This window comes from Perognathus longimembris, chromosome 13 (assembly GCF_023159225.1).
Source record: "Perognathus longimembris pacificus isolate PPM17 chromosome 13, ASM2315922v1, whole genome shotgun sequence".
NCBI lineage: Eukaryota > Metazoa > Chordata > Mammalia > Rodentia > Heteromyidae > Perognathus > Perognathus longimembris.
Genome location: NC_063173.1, coordinates 22,724,071 through 22,747,988, shown reverse-complemented (window position 1 = coordinate 22,747,988; position 23,918 = coordinate 22,724,071). Strand labels below are relative to the sequence as shown.

The 23,918-nt window shown below is 35.5% G+C and overlaps 1 protein-coding gene and 1 long non-coding RNA gene across 29 annotated transcripts in view; both read left to right on the top strand.

Annotated features, from left to right (window-relative positions):
• Positions 1-23,918, top strand: part of Sox6 (SRY-box transcription factor 6) — a 538,528-nt gene that overhangs the window by 368,794 nt on the left and 145,816 nt on the right. The gene's annotated exons all lie outside the window — the stretch shown is intronic.
• On the top strand, positions 492-13,798 carry LOC125361752. The gene is made up of 3 exons (XR_007212989.1): positions 492-1,168; positions 2,360-2,366; positions 13,788-13,798. It is a non-coding gene; the product is annotated as an uncharacterized LOC125361752 (long non-coding RNA).

Genomic DNA, 23,918 nt, shown 5'->3' with positions numbered 1-23,918 from the left:
CTCAAGTGGAAGGAATTTAAACTATTTACTAAGTAGCATCCTAGGCAACACATTGTATCTTTAATTTTGGCATTACTTAAAATGAGGTGATTTTTATTTCCTCACTTCCTGTTAGAGTTTCAAGCTATGGTTCTTCGTCTCAGTTGTTTTTTGAGGAATCATTACTTATAAAGGGATATATGTGGGAGTTTACAGGTATGTTTCTATTTACAGTTTTTTTGAAGCTGTGTAAATGGGATCAATTTTTCCTTGACTTATACTATACTCCTCTCTAACCTCTAATGTTAATTGTTGACTGTGGATTTTAAAATTTCTATACTTTCATTTTCAAGCTTGGTATCTTTTCTTAGCAGGTAATGATTTGTAAACAAACACTTAAATGTGTTTGCATGGCAACTATTATATCATAAAATAGGACTACTTAAATATAAACAATAATCATCCTCTGATTCATTAGTTCTGTATGTTTTAAAAATGAGACACACCAATTGTTTGAGTTGTTTCCAAAGAAACAACTCAATGGAGATCTGTCTTTCAATTCTAAACCTCCATGTTTTAAAGAAAATATGACATGAGACATTTTATGAAAAAATCCCCCTACCGCAGAAGTAAATAAATAAATGCAGATTTATGAAATGAAACAAACGATATGATTCCAAATTATCCACAATAAAAATATTTTTAAATGTTCTCAAAACATTACAAGTTTACACATTTCAACACAAAGAAATCAGCAAAATTTTAAATATGGTACTTATGCACAAAGCCAGACAATATTTGTGTGTTTCATGGGAATGACGTATTGTACATAAGAGGGTCAGTGTAACGTACAAGAAAAGGTGAAAGAAAAAAAAAGGGCCATTTTTCCTTGTAATGATGGACAGCTGACAGACAACTCATTTGAGAACATCCAATGATCAGAGTAGTCTTCACAATGAATCCTATTTTGTCATGTCATTAGCAAAAGTAGCAGAAAGTAATCATAATTTTCACTTTCATGACTACTTATACTAGTTTACTGATAGCTCCTGAATGTGTCAGAACACCTTATTCCTTGATGAAGACTTAAATCTGGTGAAGTGGTGACTGTATGACTTGGAGTAAAGTGCTTTTCCTTACCCATCTTGTTTTCTACCCAGAAATCCTTCAGTTTCTATAATGAAATGTGGTTTAATAGAAATAACACGCACTAAGTCATCTTTCTTCCAATTTTGGAATGTTAATAAATGAAAAATGTTAGGATCTTCTTAATTAAGAGTCAAAGAAAATTCTAGAACCCACCTTTGTTTTGAATATCAATTAACTTGGTTAAGCTTTCATTTCCTTTATTACTTAATGTGGCATCCAAAACGCACAATCAATTTCATGTCTCTGTAAACTTTCTTCTGGCTTTGTATTTCATGTTCTCATAAATGACACCACTTCAAGTCAAAACCTCCTTTTCCTTCATACATCAAAGAGTTGCCAATACTAGTCCAATAACAAACATGGTGTAGGTTATGCTGAAAAGAACTCGTAAAGTTTACCTTCAACTTGAATCTGTCCCTTTCCACTCCAGTGTGATTCTTCCCAAAGCACATGTTTCTCTTCTACTAAGAAATCTCCAATGAGGTCCTATTGATTATGATTTTTGAATTATTTAACAAATTTTTATTAAGCACTTTGTTTTTTTCTGTCATTCTTCTAGTCTCTGAGGATATGGCAATTTACAAAAGTCTCTTCCCTTGTCAATTTACATTCCAGTCAAAGCAAGCAGACAAAAATAAATGAGATAAGTAACATTAGAGTATGCTAGGAGAACTGCTAAGGAGAAAAAGCAGGGAAGGTGGAGGGGGAGTAGGATAAAGGGACTGAAATAAACAGGCTATTTGAATAAGCACTAGCAGAGAAGGCAGCAGGTAAGCAAAGGCCTTAAACAGCTGGGAAAGCAAAGGTGTGGATTTCTAAAGAAAGTCTCTTTAGGCAGAGGGAAGAGCAGATTTACAAACTTTAAGGTAGGTGCAAGACAGCTCTATGGAAGGAGCATCAAGGAGCCAGTATGACTGACAGTACAAAAGTGAGAAGAACTAGAAGCTGAAAATGTAAAGGGGCTTTTACATCTATAGAAAGACTTTGGTGTTTTAGTGGAATTGGTGTTCTGATTATTGAGTTTACAGGCTTATGGCAAATAGTACAAAGGAGTAAAAAATAAAAGCAAGGAGATAAGAGAGTTAATTGGGCAAAAAATTAGTTATTTGAAAAAATGAAGTTGGTATTCACTGAGCTTCTGTCAGTCACTGGAAATACTATAAGGAAGAAGGAAAATATCAGCAGTTTAAATGCTGAGCTATTATTATATTTATTGGAGATTCCAGTGAAGATGTTAAGTAGAAGACATACGAATCTGGAATTCAAAAAAGACATAACGATTGGAAATGTAGGTGTTAGAGAGTTAGTATATGTATATTTTTCACAATTCAGATCTCTTAGATTGAATTTCATGGTTTTTTATAACATGGTTCTTATTTTCATATTTAGCTTTACTTTTTTGTTCTAGCTAGCTTACAAACTTGTCCATGTATAATTTTCTAAATACACCCGTGCTTTTCCATCTCCAAGTCACTTGTCTTATTTTTCTAACTTGGAATGCCTGTCTGTTTCTTTGCATTCATCTTCATCCCCTTTTAAAAGCCTGGAATACCATAAGGCCCACTTTTATGAAGCCATCACTGAAACACATCTCTGTGTCTTGCCCCAGAGTTATTCTCTTCCTAGTTTTCCACCACTCCTTGGATCTTTTGTAATACCACTTAGTACATTCACCGTTTGCAGTTACTTCTGCATAGGCTTGTAGCCTCCCGAAAGTTTGAGATCATATCCATTTTCACCATCTCAGTGTCTGTAGCTTAGTGCCTGCACATAGTGAATGCATACTAAATAATGTTGAATAGTTGGAATCTTAAATCATTTTAATGGACAAAGGAGACACTAATTCTTTCTTTACTGTCTTTTATGTGTTCATTAGTAATTGAAGCAAACATTCCAAAGCATATAAAAGACATAAGTTGTAATAAAATATTTAAAGCGTGGTTCATGAATGAATAGAGTGATAGAAATAGAATGATGGGAGTTTGTTGAATTCCCCAGGCAAACCTGTACTTGACAACAAAGGAAGAAAGCCAGTCAGTTTCACTGCCTGTTTTAAGACTGAAAACTAGATGTATGAGGACAAGATAGGAAATAGGAAATATGCTATTTAATCTCTGTGAGTTTCAAACTAGCCTGGGAGAGAAAATGTCCATGTATTCAAAAACATGGAGCAATGAAAGAGCATCTTTGCAGCAAGTCTGAAACCACTGATTATAAACTGAGCAGCAACATGCTGAAGGTTTACCAACTACAATGAATGAAAATAAAAAAGCTACAGTAAAGCAAGAGACTGCCTTGTAAATTTATTTCTATACTAAAGTGGAACGTAGTATTACACAGTACTTATAAGAAAGATAGAGTTAGTAACATTACTTGGGAGAGTTTCTAGAGGCTTATCACTTTTCAGTCTGGCAACCAACCTTTTTTAGAGAGAGACAGCCTTAAAAAGAACAAGTTCTGAGCCTGCCTGTGAGTCACATGTACACCTGTCAAAGCTCAAACTTCTTACAGAAGACAAAATACATACCACATGATGAAATGCAGTTCACAGAAGCCACGGGGAAGACACTGACGGCTGTTATCTTCCTCAGCTTAACCTTCTCTTTGGATTAGGTTTAGAGGCCAAAACCATGTAGTCAAGGCTCTGGGAAGATGGTTTAAACTATAACTTAGAAGACTTTACTCAATATTTATTGTCAAGATTTCTGTTTTACTTGACAGGTTAGAGGGAAGGGGCCTTTTCATCATCAGACTTTATCTGAAGAGCATGTGGGGAAAGAGTTCTTTTCTCCATCCTGATTTTATTTTTCCTGAGATACTGACTAAGAATGGCCGGTTTAGACTCTTCTTCAAGGAATGATACCTATCCTTCTGAAAGGTTAGGATTATATGTTCTGTAGGTAGATATGTTGTTATTTTTCAACATTTTCATTTTCTACTATTTGTCTTTTAAATTATTTCACATATAAAAAATCTATGGATTTTAAACTATTTTGGCTTGAGGATCAAGTAGATCACTCACTTTTTTCTTTTTTTAAAGCAACACATAGCAGAAATATACTTCACATCACCAGTCAATACATACTGGAGCATACACATGTACAAAACAGAAGAAAATATTTTAGTAGTGACTATTTGCTTTACAACACAGGATGATTTCTCTGAGATCTTTTTTTTTTGTCTTCTTTTTTCCATCCTCTTCTTTCTTTTTCATCTCCACTTTTCATCCTATTTTTTGTGCTCCCTTTCATTCATCCTCTCCTTTCCATTTTTCTTTATTTACCTCTTTTTTTAATGTCTTCTTTCCTTCTTCACATTCTTCTTGTCTTGCCTTTTCTTTCTATACTTCTCTTTTTCTCCTTTGCCCAATTCTATTCTACTTACAAAGGGACCAGTGGCTCCCAGGCATGGCTGTGCATGCCTGCAATCCCAGGCTTCTCAGATGATGTTGCCAGGTGACTGAGGTTTGAGCCCATCCAGACAAAGTTCCTTAAACACAAATTACAAACAAAATACTAGGGGCATGGCTCAAGTGCTACAGTGCTAAGGTGAGGCACTGGGTTCCATGCAGTATTACGACAAAGGGAGGTAGGGGGAGAAGGATGAGGGAACAGAGGGAAAGGTGAGGGAGATCAAAGAAGATAAGGTAGGGGAATATAATATAAACACGTTAAATATGTGTGAAAATTTAATGATTAAAATAATCAATTCATATACACTAAAATTAATATACACTGAAAAGTAAAAATCAATATATACTAAAATATAAAAAAAGACCAAAAAATACTATTTTTGTACCACTACTTCATTGCAACCACAAACTTTGGAAAACACTGACCCAAGTCAAACCAATCATTTTGAATGGATGAAGATGATTTAGCATCCGTGGAAGAGGAACAAGTAAGTTCCCACCATAGGTCTTAAAACCTTCTTGTTACTGACAGAGCTAGAATGTATGGATTTAACTCCATGCAAAGAACCCAAAATATCTTGGATTTTATGGTCATTTATTAAAATTTTGAGCTTGTATCTCTCTGTTTTGAAGAACTTGAAATTATAAACAAGAATGCCTGGGTCACAATTTAGAAGCTTCCATAGCTTTCTATTTAACAAAGTTGCAGTTCATCATCATGAACTTAAAGTTAGGAGGCTTCCTAGCAAGGAACAATTATTACATCTAAGTGTAAAAGCTCCATTAGACATAATTGCATGAGATTCTTTGCATTCAATGTAGGACAAAAAGAAACAGGAGAATCTATGAACTTATTTTTATATGTCTAGGAAGAGACACAAACAACCAGGGTTTGGTAAAGCCCCCTGCCAGGGGAGGTATCTTTTATGGATAGTGAAATATGCTAAGGCTAGGATGGTGGGAACAATAAAAAGTCTGAAGGTCATTTTTTCAGTAAGTACTACTAAGTGCCAGGTGCTCTAGCATTGCAAGAAATAAGAAAAAGAAAGATGAGAAACATAAAGGTTGTGAGTGTTATATGCTAGAGATCTGACTGGCCTGAGTATGAGCAGCATTTCTTCTTGATAGAATAACTATAACATGGAGGGAGCTTTGTGGTGCTAATAAAAGAACTTTGTTTTCTTCTTGTCCTGTTTTCTTCTCTCCAAATCTCACTTGATTTGTGTCTCTTTAGAAGACTGTGTGTGTGTGTGTGTGCGTGCGCGCGTGCACGTGTGCACATGCATGTATATTATAATCTAGTTTCTATTATTTTTCTTTTACTTCTAGGAAGGTACACTAAGTTTCCAACCATGGAATTTTCAGGTTCCATAGAACAAATAACATGAATATAATAGGTTTAGATGAATAACTGATAAATGATTCTTATATTTAGTGTATATTATGCATGTGTATAGAAGACATTAAAATTCCCTATAAAATTATAAAATGCTCATTCTTCACAAAAATCTAAGAACAAGTAGAAGAGAAAGGAAGGGGTTTGCTATTGGTAGGCAAAGAACAACCCAGTGATTCACAAGAACGTATTGCATCTTTCACCAACTTCTGGTGCAGTGACCTCATGCTAGGTGGGTGAAATCAACTCAAAGCTGCATCATGGAAACTAGCTAATGGCCTAAGTGTTGCTTTTTATTGTTGTTGTTTTAGAGTTATTTTATCATTATCATAGAACTTAATGTGATAAAGGGCAAAAATATTAAAGAGCAAAGCAGTAAAATTTTGGAATTATTGACTTTGAAACTAAAGGTGTTTAAGAATGAATGTTACTTAATCAGTATCAGTATCATTAGATTGGGATTTAAAGTTAACAACTTTTTTGTAGTTTTGTTAAGAATTTGTTTTCAATTGAAGAATTTTTTAAAAGGTACTCAGTGCCAAAAATTCTTTACTAATTTTAAACTATTTTAAAGTAATTCACAGCCAGAAATAATTAGCCCCTTGCGGGTCCCTGTGCCACTTCTGTAGACTTCGGTAAAGAAAGGACAATTTAGAAATCTGAACAAAACCTAGCTTAGAAGAATAAAATACTTGACAATCAGTTTTGTCCTTAGTTTATAATGTCTTTTTGACAGTATGTCTTAAACAATAAAAGATTACTATTGCATTTATGTTAAAAAGTAGTCATGTTCACATCTATCTTTGTTCAAGTATTTCCCATATTTAGTACAATATCACAAGGTGACAAAATTTAAGTTGAAATGGTAGAAATGGAGGTGCTCTGAAATCCTTTACAAGGAAGCCCTCTCTGGTCAGCCACGGGAATATGAGAAAGCCTCTCCCTTTCAGCTATTGAGGTCTATCTTAGCTCTGTGACCTTAGCTCCAGGATGTTTGATTAGCCTTGAGTCATGTACTTCCCAGGGGTCTCCCATATGAGCAAATGAAGTGTATGGAAGGTTGGTCTTTTAGTCTTGAAAGAAGATACTTACTTCTGAGTTCCCTGCTGAATTGGATGGCTTCATCCATCGAATCTTATTTCTTTTCCCTTCCTATTTACAGGTGTTGCTCTTTAGTAAATATCACGTACCTCAAACCTTGTATATTTTTTTTCTGGTTTTAGAAACCCAACCTTTTGCAGTCCTTGAAACATGCATTAGTGTTATAGTAAGGTACGTTTGTCAGGTTTGGCAAGGACCATTGAGCATAGTATTTGGGGTATGTTAGCCTTTTTTCCAAAGTCCTCCACTCCATCCAACCAATATGATTTTTACTATAATAGAATTTTTCTGAAAATCCTGCTTTAGAGAGTTTGCACCATATCTGTTACCAAAACCTTGCACTTCATGCAGATTTGGTAATGAAGTTTTACCTATCCCAGTATTCTATTTCTTTAACTAGGTTTTTATAGGTAGAAAGACTTATCAAAAGTCTTATTGTTCTGTGAGCCAATAAAAGTCAATAGAAAGGAGACTGTTTTAACAGTAAATGTATATATTACAAACTTTATTACATTTTAAATTTAACCAAAAATTCCACTTGGTCAAACATTTAAAGGATTCCAAAGCTGTGTGCATAGTTATTAGGTTACTAAAATCCATGGGTATATATTTTAGATCTAATATTACTCAGAGTACTGTAAAGAAGCATTGAGGGGTTTTTCTTATTTTTTCTATCAGTTCACAAGTTCACATCACCTAATATTTTTCTATCAAATTACCTTTTTGATTCTATGAGACCAAATTAAAAAAATTAAAAAGGGGAAGAAAACTATGTTTTTAATGAGCACTAAGTCCTTCACATAACTATTTTGCAGAGTTGTATGAACATGGTGAGAAATAAAGTAGGTGGAAAAGATAAGAAGTACGAGAAATACTAATATTTATCCTAAAGTGTTGAATCTCTAATGAAGTGAACTTTCACACTCTACTACAAATGATTTTTGTCTGTATTAGTGTAGCGATAGCAGAACGTGACTAAGTCACAGCTTAGAAATTATGCAAATATTGGATAAGAAATTAACATGGAGAGTTTTGGCTATGCATTTTCTTATTCTCTTCTATGATTTAACTATACCATGAACTCTTGGGGATTATGTACATTATTTGCTGCATCTTACAGTGGAGATTATAAAATGGGTTGTTACCAGGTGATGTGAGGTATAATTTTTAGTCCAGAAGATAATATGTTACCATGTATTCTGTCACAGTAGGAACCTCCTCTGATTTAAGTGTTCCTGGATAAGCTCTGTTTTAAATGTCAACAATATAGATGATATAATACTAAACAAAACTGACAATTTTTGGGATCATAGAGAGTGAACAAGTAAGATACAGTGATAAGTTCTATGGAGAACAAAAGTTTAAGTCAGAGAGTTGAGTTATTAAAAATTCATAGAGATTAGTCAGAAAAGCCTCCTTAAAGAACTGAGTTGAATAAATTGAATGAATGCAACATGCATATGTTAGAGTAAGCAGTATTCTAGGGATATGGAATATAATTTCAAATACATAAAGCAAGATTGTGCTCAACAGGTTTTAGGGGCAGCAAGGAGGCCAGTAGGAAAAGCATAGACAAGTGGTACACAGTAAGGGCTAAGAGTTATCAGAAACAGGTCATATACATATGGAAGGATCAGGTTCAAAGAATTGGGAAAAAGATTTCAATTTCTCACAGTCTGAGTTATTCAAGTAGATAGGTCCACTAGATGTTGAATATGTTGGTTTGTAATTTGGAAATGGAGATTGAGTTATACTAAGGTTTACAAATGATCATCAAGTGGGGGTAATAATGACTTCACATAGAAATTCAGAGATGAGAAGAGGACAGAGATCAGGCCCTTTGGAGTTGCTAACTTGAAGGGCTGGAGTGATAGAGATGGGATTGCACAGTAGTAACTGGGAATGAGCAGTGCTGGCGAGGGAACCCTCTGGCGAATCCAGAACTGTTCACCACTGGAAAATTCACTCTAAAAATATAACAGATATCTACTAGGACCACAATCCCATGATCCCTAAAAAAAAATGGTGAGATGCTCTTATAAGTCATCTATTTTAGAAACAAAAACAAAAAATCACATAATCTCAACAAATGCAGAAAAAAACTGTGACAAAATCGACCAACCTTTCGAGATAGAAACTCTAAAGAAACTAGGAGAAGAAACATACCTCAACATAAGAAATACTGCATATGACAAATAATTGGTCAACATTATATTGAACAAAGAAAATCTGAAATTATTTTCTCTAAAATCAGGAAAGAGACAAGGGTGTCCCTCTCACAACTTTTATTCAGTTCAGTGCTTGAATTCTTAGCCAGAGCAATAAAGCAAGTAAAGGAAATAAAAGGACATACACAGGAAGGAAATAGTCAAATTATCCTTACTGGAAGATGAACTAATCCCACTTAAAAGACCATAAAAGACTTCACCAGGAAAATCTTTGACCTAATAAACAGTTTCAGCAAATTATCTGGATACAAAATTATTATTATTTTTCTTTTTGCCAGTCCTGGGGCTTGGACTCAGGGCCTGAGCACTGTCCCTGGCTTCTTTTTGCTCAAGGCTATCATTCTGCCCCTAGAGCCACAGCACCACTGCTGGCCTTTTCAATATATGTGGTTCTGAGGAATTGAACCCAGGGCTTGAGGTATACAAGGCAAGCACTCTTGCCACTAGGCCACATTTCCAGCCCATGGACACAAAATTAATGTAGAAAAATCAGTTTTTTAAAAAATTAATTAATTAATTAATTTATTTATTTTTTGCCAGTCCTGGGCTTGGACTCAGGGGCTGAGCACTGTCCCTGGCTTCTTTTTGCTCAAGGCTAGCCACTTCAGTCACGGCGCCACTTCTGGCCGTTTTCAATGTATGTGGTGCTGGGGAATCGAACCCAGGGCTTCAAGTATACAAGGCAAGCATTCTTGCCACTAGGCCATATTCCCAGCCCCAATCAGTTGTTTTTAATATGCCAATCATGAGCATACTGAGAAAAACTTAGGAAATCAATCGGATTCTTAATAGTCTCAAAATTATAACTAGAAATAAACAGCACACAGATGTGAAGCAGCTCTACAATGGAAACCATGAAGAAACTGAAGAAAGAAATTGAAGAAGACACTGAAAGATAGATGTCTATATTCATGGACTAACAATATTTTATTAAGGTTCACATTACAGAAATGATATTAAAAGTCAATATATTCCTCTTCAAAATTTCCATGCCATTTTTCACAAAAATAAATCCTAAAACTCATATCAAATACAAAAGAGGATGAATAGTCAAAAACTCTGAACAAGAGAAGTAATGGCAGATGTATCACAATACCTAACTTTAAGAGCCACAGTAAAACAAAAACAAACAATCATGGCATCCTACTAGCACAAAATGGCCTCCAGACCAACAAAATAGAATAGAATAGACTGGAATAGAATAGAATACCTAGAAGTAATTTCACAAAGGTGCAGACATCTAATTATTGACAAAGGTGACATAAACCTGAATTAGAGAAAAGAAAACCTTTGCTGGGAAAACTGTCCATCTCTAGAAAATTGGAATGACATCTCTCTTTAAAAACAAATGCAAAAATGGATCACAGATCTAAATATAAGGCCTGAAACCTTGAAACTACTTTGAAGAAAACTCTTTATGATAAAGGCATAGACAAGGACTTTCTGAATAGAATTCCAGTGGCCAGAAAATAATAGGAAGAATGGAAAAATGTGATTTTTAAAAATCAAATTAAAAGGCTTCTGCACAACAAAGGTAACAGCTAACTATAAAGAGATAGCTTACAGAATGGTAGAAATTCTTTGCCAGCTATTCATCTGACAGTGGATTAATAACCAGAGTATATAAAGAACTCAAAGACTTAAGCACTAAAAGAATAAATAATCCAGTCAATACGTGGGAAAATGAATTGGGCAGAGAATTCTTGAAATATAAATGGACAATAAACATTTGAAAAAAGTGTTTAGCACCCTCAGCCATTGGTGACATGCAAGTCAAAACAACATGAATTCCATTTCACCCAAGTCATCAAGCAAATAATAAGGACAGATGCATGAATTCATTCCTGTAATCTCAGCTACTCAGAAGCAGAATTGAAAGGGTTGTAGTTTAAGGCCAGTCCAGGCAAAATTGTTAGTGAGGACCTCTATACCAACCAATAAACTGAACATACCTGTGATCTTAAAAACATAGATAGCGGGATTGAGATGTGAGGCTGGCCATGGGAAAAAGCATGAGACCCTACCTTAAAAAATAGCTAAAGAGCAAAGGGACTGTAGTGGCATGGATCAAGTCGCACAGCACCAACATAGCAAGTTCAGGGTCTTTGGGTCAGACTCAGTATGGCTAAGAAAAAAGACAGCTAAACACACACACACACACACACACACACACACACACACACACACGAGAGAGAGAGAGAAAGAGAGAGAAAGAGACAGAGAGAAGCAAACAACACTACTGGTAGAAAAGTAAATTAGTATGACTACTGTAGAAATCAGAATGGAACTTTCTCAAAAGTAAACCTAGAACTACCATAGGATCCTTTCATATCACTCCTGGGTATAAATTATATCCAAAGGAATTTAAGTCAGTATATAATACAGATAGATACCTGTACACCCTGTTAATTGTAGCACTGCTCACAAAAGCCAAATCATAGAATCATCCTGGGTTCATATCAACACATTGTTAGATAAAGAATACATACATATAATGGAGTTTCACTGAGCTATAAGGAAGAACCCAATTATGCCATTCGCAGGAAAATTGATGGAACTGGAGATCAATATGTTAAACAAAATAAACCAAAATTAGAAAGATGAATATTTCATGCTTTCTGTCATGAGGGATCTAGAATTTTTAAAAAAGAAATGAATGGTGAAGGATGGACTTTTTGGGAAGAGGAAGGCAATCGGTGAGTAGAGGGAAAGTAGTCAGAGAAGGTAAGGTGAGGGTGTGTGGATATGATCAAAGTACGTTGTATACAGGTATGGAAATGAAACCCATTATTTTGTAAAATTAATATATGCTGAGAAAAAAAGAGAAAAGTCATCTATTCAGCTACACCTATTTTGTATTTTGGGGTGCTATGATTAGAAGGCAAAGTAATAGGTGATATAGGCCTTACAGTTTGATCATGAAAAGGGCAACATCACAGTTTAAGTCTTCAGACAGATCTATCTTCTGTTTCTCAGAGAAACAAACAAAAAAAAACTAGTAAATTAGGAGAATTAAAAGGACTTTCTGAGTCTTTAGTCTTAAACATAGGTAGGAGTGGAGACCTCAGAAGAGGGTAATATAAGAGGAATATTAAAGCTATAAAGTGACAGTGAGAATTACATAGAAGATATTCTTTTGTGGTCGGAGAAACTTTTGTTAGACAGTAAGGAAGATAAATTTGGAACTTTAGTCATAATAAAAATAGAGTAAAAGTAATAAAGGGTTATTGTAGAACTAGTTCCTCTTTAATGCAGGAAGTGGAAGATAGCTAAAGAAAATCACTAGCAAGTATATGTTAATACCTAGTGTTATTTATGGGTCACTATGTACCTGGCAGTATCATAAATTCCTTATATGTGTTTTATAGTTCACACAGTAATGCTCTGTTCAACTATTGAGAAAATAGAAACATATGAGAGGTCAGTAACTTGGGCAAAATATCATAGGAAGTGGCTCAGCTCAGGATTCTAACCTCATTAGCAGCAAACACTTGAATAGTATTCACTGTATTTAGGTCACTGTTTTAAGTTCTAGATATATTAACTCACTGAACCCTTAAAAAGGCTGTGTGGTGGAAATTATTGTCTCCATTTATAAATTAGAAAAGTGAGACTTAAAGAAACTAAATATTTTGCTCCAGGGCATTCATTAGAAAGGGGGCAGAGCTAGCAGAAAAGCTAATCTGGCTGTAGAAGCTATGCTCCTAGCCAGCACAGAACCGCTGTTATCTGTACCCTCTGAACAGAAATTTTGAGTCAGATACTTGTAGACTCATTTGTCAAATTGGAAATTGGAACCTAGACACAAGATGGCTTAGGAAAAATTTCAAAGGAAAAAAATCAGATGATGTTTTTAGCCTGACAATCAGCTTAACCACACTCCAGCTAAGTAAAGGGCAATTCAAGGACCACCTACAGCAGAGAAGGAGCCGTAGTTTCAAAACAGGAAATTTACCAGGTTCACAACTTGTAAATGAGGAATGCATGAATAAGAACTAAAATATGTGTAGCCCAGACTGTCCCACTACAAATATTTGAACACTCCCTGAAAGACTGGTTGCCTAGGAAATACCTGGTTACAACCTCGAGGTACATTTTTTTTTCAAGGTTCAAATTTATCAGGATAGGTAGATACCTGGAGGTTAACTGGTCTGTGCTGTTGCTAAAGACTTGAGCAAGTAGAGATGGGAAAATTTCATGTACATATCCCTAGAAATCACCTGATTTATTTTTTAGCTATTTGCGTATTTTTATGGACAAATATTAAATGGCTTTAAAAATAATCAGGTTATGGTTGAGTCTTTTCAAAGACTATTGTGCTTCATTTTAATGAGAACTAGATAGTTAGGAACAGGTTTGTTTAAGCAATACAAAAGTCACTAAAGACAAAATAAAAACATTAGAATGTCAAAGGATAGCATTAGTTGTAGGAACCGCTAGCTCCTTCCTATAGGTTGCACATCCTGTGAAGTAAATCTTCTTTATTTTATTGGTGAAAAAGGATACCATGCAAGCATAAGAGGGGAAATGAACAAATGATTAGGGAGTCTTAAAAAAATATTTATTTATTTTTTGTTGTCAAGTTGAAGTACAGAGGGGTTACAGTTATATACATTAGGTATTGTCCATCTTGGTACCCCCTCCCTCATGCCCCCCCACCAGTTGCACAGTTAGTTTACAACATATTGTCTTGTAAGTTTGCTGTTGTATTGCTTTGCCTTTTGCTCTTTGTCTCACTGTTCTTTTCCCTTCCCTAATTCAGACAGACATATATAAAATACCCACGGCACCAGAATCAAATACAGTGACAACAGGGGCTAAATCATAGGGAAGAGGAACTGGGGAAAAAAGAAATAATTCCACATAGTATGTTGAAAATCATAACCTAGAAAGGTTTCTAATAAATGTATTGTAGCAAATTAATTGGGGGGGGGATTCTATTCTACTTTACACTATTCAAGGTTTATCTAACTTTGTTTTATATATTTGTAAAACCACTTAGGGTCCTGATAAGAGCATAGTTCTTTGGTAATATTAAGACATATCATATATATTCATTGCTGGTTTCAGGCTAGTTCTGCTGAGTCTCTTGTTGAATATCAAAGTACAAAACAGGTAACAGCCACTGTAATGAAGACAAGAGGAACAATTTCAATCTTATTTCTTTTTACTACCCATTTATATTGTAGGGCAGCATTACTAAAATCATAGGTTCGGTGCTGTATTTTGTCTTCATTGAAGTAACACCTAGATTGATGATTATTAGAATAAATTGATGTAACACTCTGAAAAGAAAAGAATTTAGGTTTTATAATATTGGGATTTGGCATTTCTGGATTTACAATATTTAGATATTTTTCTCTCCATCTTGTCAGTAGTGTGGAAAAATCAAACCTTGAATTTAGGTTCATATATCTGCTTTCTATACCAGCCAAATTAGCTTTGTGGGCAGTTACTACATTACTCAAGTGTGTTTTGAGCAAGGACACTGACGATCATTGATCATTACAGCCACTTATATTCTGAAGGCCAAATGAGATCATTTGAGTTCTATAAGCCCCATTGGTTTTAGTCTTAGATGTATTCATTTGCTAATATTGTATAGTCCGAAGTGAAATGGATTATTATTCTACTTTATTTGCAATAACTGAATATAATATTTTATTTTCCTAACTGATCTTATCAGAGATGATTTACTCTGATTTTGATAGGTTAGAAAAACTTACTGCATATATTCTTATATAGAATTGCTCTGTAGGGTTACCTATTGCCAAAAAATCTGAAACAAAAGTCAGTTCACAAAATCTTTCCTTGTCCTAATGGTATGGTTTTCCCCTCTTATAAAAAGTCACCCTAGGCTGGGAATGTGGCTCAGTGGTAGAGTGCTTGCCTAGCATGCATGAAGCTCTGGGTTTGATTTCTCAGTACACATAAACAGAAAAACCAGTAGTGGCTCTGTGACTCAAGTGGTGGACTTAACTGTGACTCAAGTGTGACTCAAGTGCTAGCCTTGAGCAGAAGAAACTCAGGGACTTTGCCCAGGACCTGAGTTCAAGCCCCAAGACTGGCAAAAAAGTAACTCTAATATATCAACCCTGATATTTTTGGTGTGTGTGTGTGTGTGTGTGTGTGTGTGTGTGTAAATTAAAACATGAAATTAGGAAGCTGAGACAAATGCAGTTACTGGCAACTCAGTCACTATTATTTTATATGATCAAGTGTTTATCTTACGGTGCTCATACATATCAGTTCTCTATTAATGTGGAAGAATGTACTCTGACATTAAATACCCACAGAAAATACGTAATTAGTATGTTGTTTTGTTTTGTTTCTGTAACTTACTAACGGTCCAGTGTCAAATTCCATTGGTCAGTGTTGGGATCCCATTTTGTTTGTGAAGTGAGCATCTGTATTTTTAGTGAGCTCTAGCCAGCTTTGGTTCTTCAGATACTGAACAGAGCTGTCTGTGGGTGGGGTCAAACATGCCTCTGACTTTTGACCGTTGAAAATGAAGGAAAACATTTGTGGTAAGAAACAACAGCACATGCTTGACCTCCAAAGCATACACATCTATAAATGGATAAAAGTGACTATTTAAGGTTGCTTCAAGAAAGAACCACTGTGTCTACAAAGAAAGAAACCCTAATTCAGTGTTTGAAACAGAAAACTATGTGCGGGTGAAAGAACATGTTTTTGTCAAAAACATTTGTGGTGTTCCCTACAATGTATTTGATCCTAGTGGGAAAACAACAAAGTTGAGTACTACGGGCAAAGTTATGTGATAAATAATATTCATTCAATTCAAAAGAACAAGGGGCCACCTTTAAACTGTTGCTATTTTGGCTAATTGCCAAATATACAAAATGAAATTCTTATATTAGTTAATTAAAGACATTGCCTGGCTCTGTTATTTAGCATTTTCAGTATATGTTCTGTGTGCATGCACACACTCATGTTGTGTGTGCATGTGTGTGTGTGTTCTTTATTTCTTCATTTTTATTTATGCTGTGATACTGAATTTCATAGAGCTGGTCTCCTCATTGTTATCAGATAATTGCTATCAGGCCTAATTTTATAGGACTGAATTTTCCAATTTGTCATGTTTTTACATAATTATATGATAGTCATGATTTATAGGCCATCTTGTTCGTATTTTTGAAATTGTAAGAGATTCTATAGATGATTTTAGTTTATTATTCCCCTTTCAAATACAGAAAATGATAAGCTGTCAGTGGAATTCTCCCAAATAAAATGTAAAGTAGTTAAACATGAACTTTTATCTCTGGATAAATTGACTTGGTGAGATTAACTGAAAGGAACAGTAAAACAGCGTCATCAGGGACTTTGTCAAAAGCTAAGATGTCAAAAGAGTGAGCGGTATGAATTATTAGGTGATGAATTTTAGGAGTAGTGTCCAGATGTAAATAATGAAATCAGAGCAATAGGGAAAGCTGACATGACAAATGTAGTCATTTCTTAATCACTTTCGTTAGGCACTATTGGCAGCTTCAAGAGGAAAATTTTCATCAGGATTTATTCCCATGGTACTAATAGTTGAAACCTAGAACTTCTCAAGATCCTTTGCTTGCAAAATACCTTTTAGATCACTTTGGATGTTTCTGTGACATAGTGTCATTAAAAGGTGTATTTACATATGTCACTGAAGAAAATTTCCCAGTTCTCATTTATGTGTTGTAAGAGAGGTATTATTTACTATAAGATCCAAAAGTATTAATTAGCTGCCTTTGGTTTAAGTAAAATTGATTGTTAAGGCAGAAAATAGAGGATAATATGAGTTCTATTCTGCTATAGCCTTCCAATAAAAGAAGCAGTGACCCAACTCATTAGCCCTTTGATTTAATATATTGACACTTGGGTACGAATAATTCCGTTTAGTGGCTTTTGCTTCCCAGGGATCAATTTAATTAGTTATAAAATGTGACTTCTTGTCAGGAGCTAGAAGAAATGCTGACGTTAAATAAAGTCATACGCAATTTAAACAATAAAGCCATCGATGCCTGGTTAAAAGTTAATGATGCAAAAAAAATGGCTTAATAGAGACAACCTCAGCAGTGAAAGTGATGCTAGGAAAATTAAGCTAAGTGGATGAATGAGGAATGGTGATGTTGTTGAATTGTTAAAACAAATTCATGGCTGGTCTGATGGCTGGCTATGTTGTAAGTACATTATCTTTCAGTCTGAGAGACAGAACTAGTTCTTGACTCCTTGCTCAGTAATACATATAAATCCACGTGTTTATGAGTTTTAGGATCTGGAGGAAGCGGGGGGGAGGGATGAGGAAATTTTATTTCAGCTGCATGAGCTAAAAAACTTCTTGAAGTTAGTTTCATACTTGCAAGAGAGGTATTGAATTGTCCTTTATAGTCATGATATAGAGGTTTCCATGAGGTAATCTCACTTGAGCTCTGCATACCCGGGGATCTAGAATCACTTAAACACAGCACAGTAGGAACATTGGCCCATACAAGGCCATTCCTATTGGTGTGAAAACATCTGAGGTTAAATTCTAGGTCTGAACTTTGGCTTGACATATTTCCCTACTCCTGGATAGAACTTACTGTAAAAGTAGTTCTTTTCAATTTTTCCTAAATAAAGTCATTATTTTATGCCATTGACTGATCCCATACATTGACCTTGACACTAATTGAGTGAGCTTTAAAATGTCAATTTGTAGCCTTAATAGATTTACTTTCAAAAGTAAGCAAACTAGCCCAGAACTGTGTGACTATGATGTCTTTCTAACTTTCACATATAATTGTTGCTTCAAATTCAACTGGTTAATTCTATCAAAGCAATAGTTTTGAGAGTGCTAAAGTCAAAACAACCCAGTTGGTTGATTAAATATACCCTGGAATCTTGCTGGTGTAGTACATGTACCCACAATTGCTTGCCTTTTGGCCTTGGCTGCTACTGGGTCATTAACACCAGTTAACTAAATAAAAGATAACCATGTTTTATTGTTAGACAAAATTTCTACCTCACATCCAGCTGTTGTCTCTCCAAGTCATTTGCTTATTAACTAAAGATGGGGCACATGTTTAAACTCGATGAGTTTTAAAATACTTGTTTTAGTCAAAGTATTTGACATAAGTCAAATAAATGGGTTGACATAAGTGTTCTGTGGCTGAACTTTAAAAACAACCAAAGAAATGTTTCTCTTCCCTAGTTTTGCTCCTAGTTGACTGACAGGTTTTGATGTCAGTAGTTTCTGGGTGAGACTACAAGAGCAATGAGCCAAGCCCCAGAAGAGAAGATGAAGAAATGGGAATTTATGGCCTTTAACTATCTAGCAGACTCCTCTTTCCCCAATTTGCAGTGGAGCACATGCCATCTCAGGCTTTTCTTCCTGGAATGTACTGAAAGGGTTCAAGATTGAAGATCCTGGGCAGAAGCTTACTGTTTTGGAAATCTGTTTATTGGCTGTTTCTTCCTGCTGATTCAGCTGCCCAAGAAATTACTGTAGCTTCTATGGAGGACCATCAACGTGCAATACATCTATCTAAGAAAATCACCAAATAAGTTACCTTGTTTGTTAACATCACACACACACACACACACACACACATACACACACACACACACACACACAAAGTTGAAAATCTCAAGAAAGCATAAAAGCCTTGACCTTCTAGTGGAAACTGTATGTTAAATAGTGTTCAAGATAAAGTGATTTGGAGTCTCCTATGCCTTTCCATTACTATGTTGCACACATTAATAGGAGGGATACTTGACAGTCCACTTTTGAGGGCATTCTTGAGAAGAACGTCACAAACAAAATGTCTAGTGAACATAACACAACAAAACGATTTTTGGAAGTTCCATTAGGGAAGAAGCAGCCATTTGAAGGAAAATGATTATGTTTATAAAGTAGTTGTATCCCAGTAACAGTAACAATACTCCACATGCAATAGAATAGAAGGAGAGACTGCTGAGGAAAAAATCTGTGCCAGAGACACGTTTTCCACTAGAGTAAAGGTTATCTTTTTTTCATTTTCCTTTTCTTTTCAGTGTTGGGGGGAAGGGCAATTAACTGTGAGCACAAGAGGGAAATTGTGGGGGACCGATGTTAGACAAACTATTTTGTCTTTGTGTTGACATTATATTGGCTACAGCCTACACAAGAGGGGATGTCTGAAAAAAAAACCGTCAGAGGAGAGAGGCATTAATATTTTTTAGTGTGCGTGGGTGCGCCAGCAGTAGAGGGGCCTGTGTTTTCTTAGGGCTCAGATGGCAAAGCTAAGTATTCAGCCTACGGCAGGAAAAAAGTGCCTTTTTTGTTTTCTAACTGCAGAGTCCAGCCATTCCCAGGGGAACACAATGAATGGCCCCATTTTGTCCAGCACAGTTTCATAGACATAGATTTCTTGTTTTTTCATAATTATTCTTGCCCGTCATTGGGTGTGCACATGACATTTGAGCGTGTTTTAAAGTCTTAACACACTCATGTGCCTGCAATAAAGTTACTCATAACAATCCCAGCTTTCTCCAGACAACAGAGCAGGGTCTGTTGTTTTCACAAGTCACAGCAGCTGGGAGGCAATTGTGAAGACACCAGCTTAATCTAGCTGGAAACTACAGGAAGAGGAGAGTATACATGAATTTCCTTCCATATTATTCAAACAATGAAGAATTAAAAAATGGCTTTGGGTGGTCTAATTCAATAACGGTTTGGCAGAACATACTTTAAATTTCTTTAGAATGCTAAGTGTTAAGACCACTACACAAGTATGTATTTGCTGATCAGCTAAAAGATAGGCACAGCAGTAAGTAGTCCTCCACTACATTTCAGTGGTTACAGAAAGTCTTATAGATCCATTGCTTTTGCTGATTTGTTAAGTAGTTTGCGTATGTAGGAAAAGACGCTATGACCAACTAGTTAGGAAGGAATGGTTAATCTTTCTTGGAAGGTGTGTGAAAGACTTAGAGGCTCATGGTAATTCACATCTTCATGCCAGGCCTGCGTGTCTGGTATACAGTCATTAAGTTTTAAATTTCACACTGAATAACAGAATTGAGGGAAGAGAGGAGTTATGGAAAGTTTTCAGTCTGGCCTGGATATATCAGAGTGATAATCTGGTTGTGCTCTTCAGCATGCTGAAGTGAACCAACTTACTTGTTTTCCACATGGGTAAGAGAAGATAAGAAATAGGAATACAATATAAAAAAGAAGGGAACTTTTCAGTGCTCATCTCTCCTTGCTTTTTGGAGAGAGAGGATTGAGCCGGACTTGGGAAAGAAATCAACTTAAAAAGCAAAATTGGCAGTGCTGTGTGTAACTATTTCAAACTCTACTCCTTTTGTCTTCAAGGAAACATTTTGTGAAAGAACTATCCAGGTGACATGAAAGTGTCTGGCCTCTAAGACACACTGATTTTATTAGTATTTACTGGGGAAAATGAAGCAGTCCATGCTGGTAACTAGTCTCTCCACCCTCCTAAGAACTCACTACTCCATACGTGTAATCTCATTGAACTCCCTTCTCGGTGTGGAGATTCTGTCTGTCATGAAAGTGTTTCCAAATGGCAACCTAATTGAAAAATCCAAATGCTGCTAGGGACCGAATTTGATCTTCACTGTCTCATTTCTCTTTTGTACTGAGCATGAAGAGATGTTTAAAATTCTATTTGTTGAGTGCCTCTTCTGATCTTCCTTAAATGTCCTTTTGAAAAACTTTTAGAAAAATTATTTCTACTTAGCTTCCTTATTCTTATGTTTAATTCCTTCCCCATACTTGGCAGACTATAGTGCTGCAGTCACAATAGCCATTTTCTTCTTCAGTGTCTCCATTTAGTATCTAGGGAAAGAGTTAATTCTCTGCTGACATTTTACCTTGCTTACCATCCCCTATGCTGAGGTATAATTAATCATGTATGTACTTTTACCTTAGTGCTTACCATCTGTTTGACAAGTATGACTTATTTATGCTTTTAACTATTAGGCTCTGAATTAGTTTCCATATACAAATATATAGCTATATGTGTTTTACAGTCATCATTGGACAGATGGGAAAACTAATGCAACCCTCTAGTTACTTGAGTCAGGTATCAAAGCTAGGTTTCTGTAGCTTCAAAATTTGTGATCTATTCTACCATGCGTGTCTCTAGTGAAATGAAAAGGCGGGTAAATAATGCCTAATTAATAGAAAATAAGAATATAAATCAAATGATAAGATTTTTCCTACCTCCTTTCATTCTTGTGTTTCTGGTTCAGTTGAAAAGCTATTAGGCAGGCCCAATTTAGAAAGATAGCTGAGTTGGGTGTTGTGAGCCCTACAGGGAAAGTGGCTTACCACTTACCACGTTGATTGCTCTCGAGGAGTTGAGACCCACTAAAAGGCTGTCCATTGAAAAGGACTGCTATAGCAGGATCAGAACATTGGCTGATAACACATAGGAAACAGAGAAAACAACTGTATATCTGTGTTTATAAATGTCTATATGTATCTATCCATCCATGCATATGCATACATGCACATATCACACACATATTTATATAATGGGATCCAAGTTTTCCATTCTTTTAGAAAAGAGTTCTAAATATGGAATAGAAAATGAAAAGAATAAACTCTGGTGTTAGATTGGAATTCAAAGTATCAATGTGATTTTATGATTTTTCTGGACACTGATGACTATAGTAGTATAGAAATATACCCATCAAAATATTCGTGAATATAGTTGCTGCATTTGACTATGTGTAATATATGCATAAGAATATTTCTTAATTCTAGCCATTGAGAGGGTCTAGTAATAATGTATGTCCTACTGGTAATATAAACACTGTGTCCAGATCTTGTCTAATAAAAATTCTCCTGCTGGAGCATCAAATAAAGAATAAGTCTGGAATGTTTCATTATTCCAAAAAGTGAAGAAGTGCTTAAAGAATTTCAAGGGCATAATAATAATAAAAATCGAGTTTGAAGGAGTGATTTATGTCCAAATTTAGCTCAATTTAACAATAATTACCAATTTATCACATTTAAAAGAATAAGAGTCCTCAAACACTGACATATAACATTTATAAAAGAAAAAAATATAGGTGGAGACAAAAAATCTCTTCCTTATAGTAAAGTACCAACCAAGAAATATGTAAGAAAATATGGAAATACAATCATTTGGTAACCATTCTAATAAAAAGGAATTCAGATAAGCATGAAGGAATGGTGAAACTCTTGGGAGGGAGTGGAGTGAAGGTATGGTTCAGGGGGGTAGGAAACCTTTTACCTGCCAAGGGAGGTTTGGGTATCTACTACTATTTGAGGGCCATACAAAATGACAAGCAGATGGATGTGGGCAGCTGATGAGAAAGAACCGTAGAAGTATAGGTGTCTGTCCTTGTGTATTCCAAATGATTTGAAGGGCCCTATGGGTCTGTAAATTTTCCCTAGGCAATGTTTATAATAGGAACAGTAAAACCAGAACCATGAACATATAATGACAAGCCTTAGATTATGATACAAGGAATTTGTAAAATATATGCTTTTGTATATACTAATTCACACAATAAAATCCTCTTTTAAGGCTTTCCTTACTTCCCTCTGATTTTTCCCTTTCTCACCATTCTATGATGTGGCCTGTGGCTCCAGTTCTGTAGCTGTACATCATTAGACAGTATTGTACTTACAGTTAAGAGTAAAATTCTGGCTGGGGATATGGCCTAGTGGCAAGAGAGCTTGCCTCGTATACATGAGGCCCTGGGTTTGATTCCCCAGCACCATATATACAGAAAACGGCCAGAAGTGGTGCTGTGGCTCAAGTGGCAGAGTGTTAGCCTTGAGCAAAAGGAAGCCAGGGACAGTGCTCAGGCCCTGAGTCCAAGGCCCAGGACTGGCAAAAAAAAAAAAAAAAGTAAAATTCTAAGCCAGGCTGCCTAGATTCAACTCCTGAACACTGCATTTATTATTAGATGCTTGACCTTTAGGCAGACTACTAAGCTTCTCTGGGCCTTTTGTTTTATATAAAATGGGGGAAATTAACAATACCCACATCATATAGATGTTTTGAGAATTAAATGTGTTAATGCATGTAAAGCATTTAGAAAAGTGCCCGTCACATTGCAAATGCTCTATCAGTGTGGCCTTCATTAGCATTGTTACCATTATTATCACTCATGTAATTACCATAGTGGCTTAAAGCAGTATAATAACACAATAATGTTATTATAATGCCATAAGTCTCAAATTAACATCTGTCATTAGGTCTTCAGTGTGTTCCTCTTATTTTTGTGCCTGATAATTCAGGATCACTATTGTAACCTTCAATATTTCAGTGAAAATAGCAGTCTTTCTGTTATGCAAGATCCTACTCTAATTCTTCTTATACAAAACTTTTGTAGGATATGATAAATCATGGAGGGGTCTGCAGAGCCTATTCTACTCTTATAAGCATACTTTCATGACACTCAAGTCACATTTATCCCCTACTCCAAAGTTTAATCCTAGGAAAACAAGAGTTATAGTGGGATAGAAGCAGTCTTTCCTTCATTTCATATTCATTTCTAGTGGGAAAGAACATGAAGAATGAACAACACACACACACACACACACATACATACATACACATCTGCACATGTGCACATACACACATGAAGATTATGAAATCTCTCCAATGGACAGATGTGCTTCTGTTTAAGACAG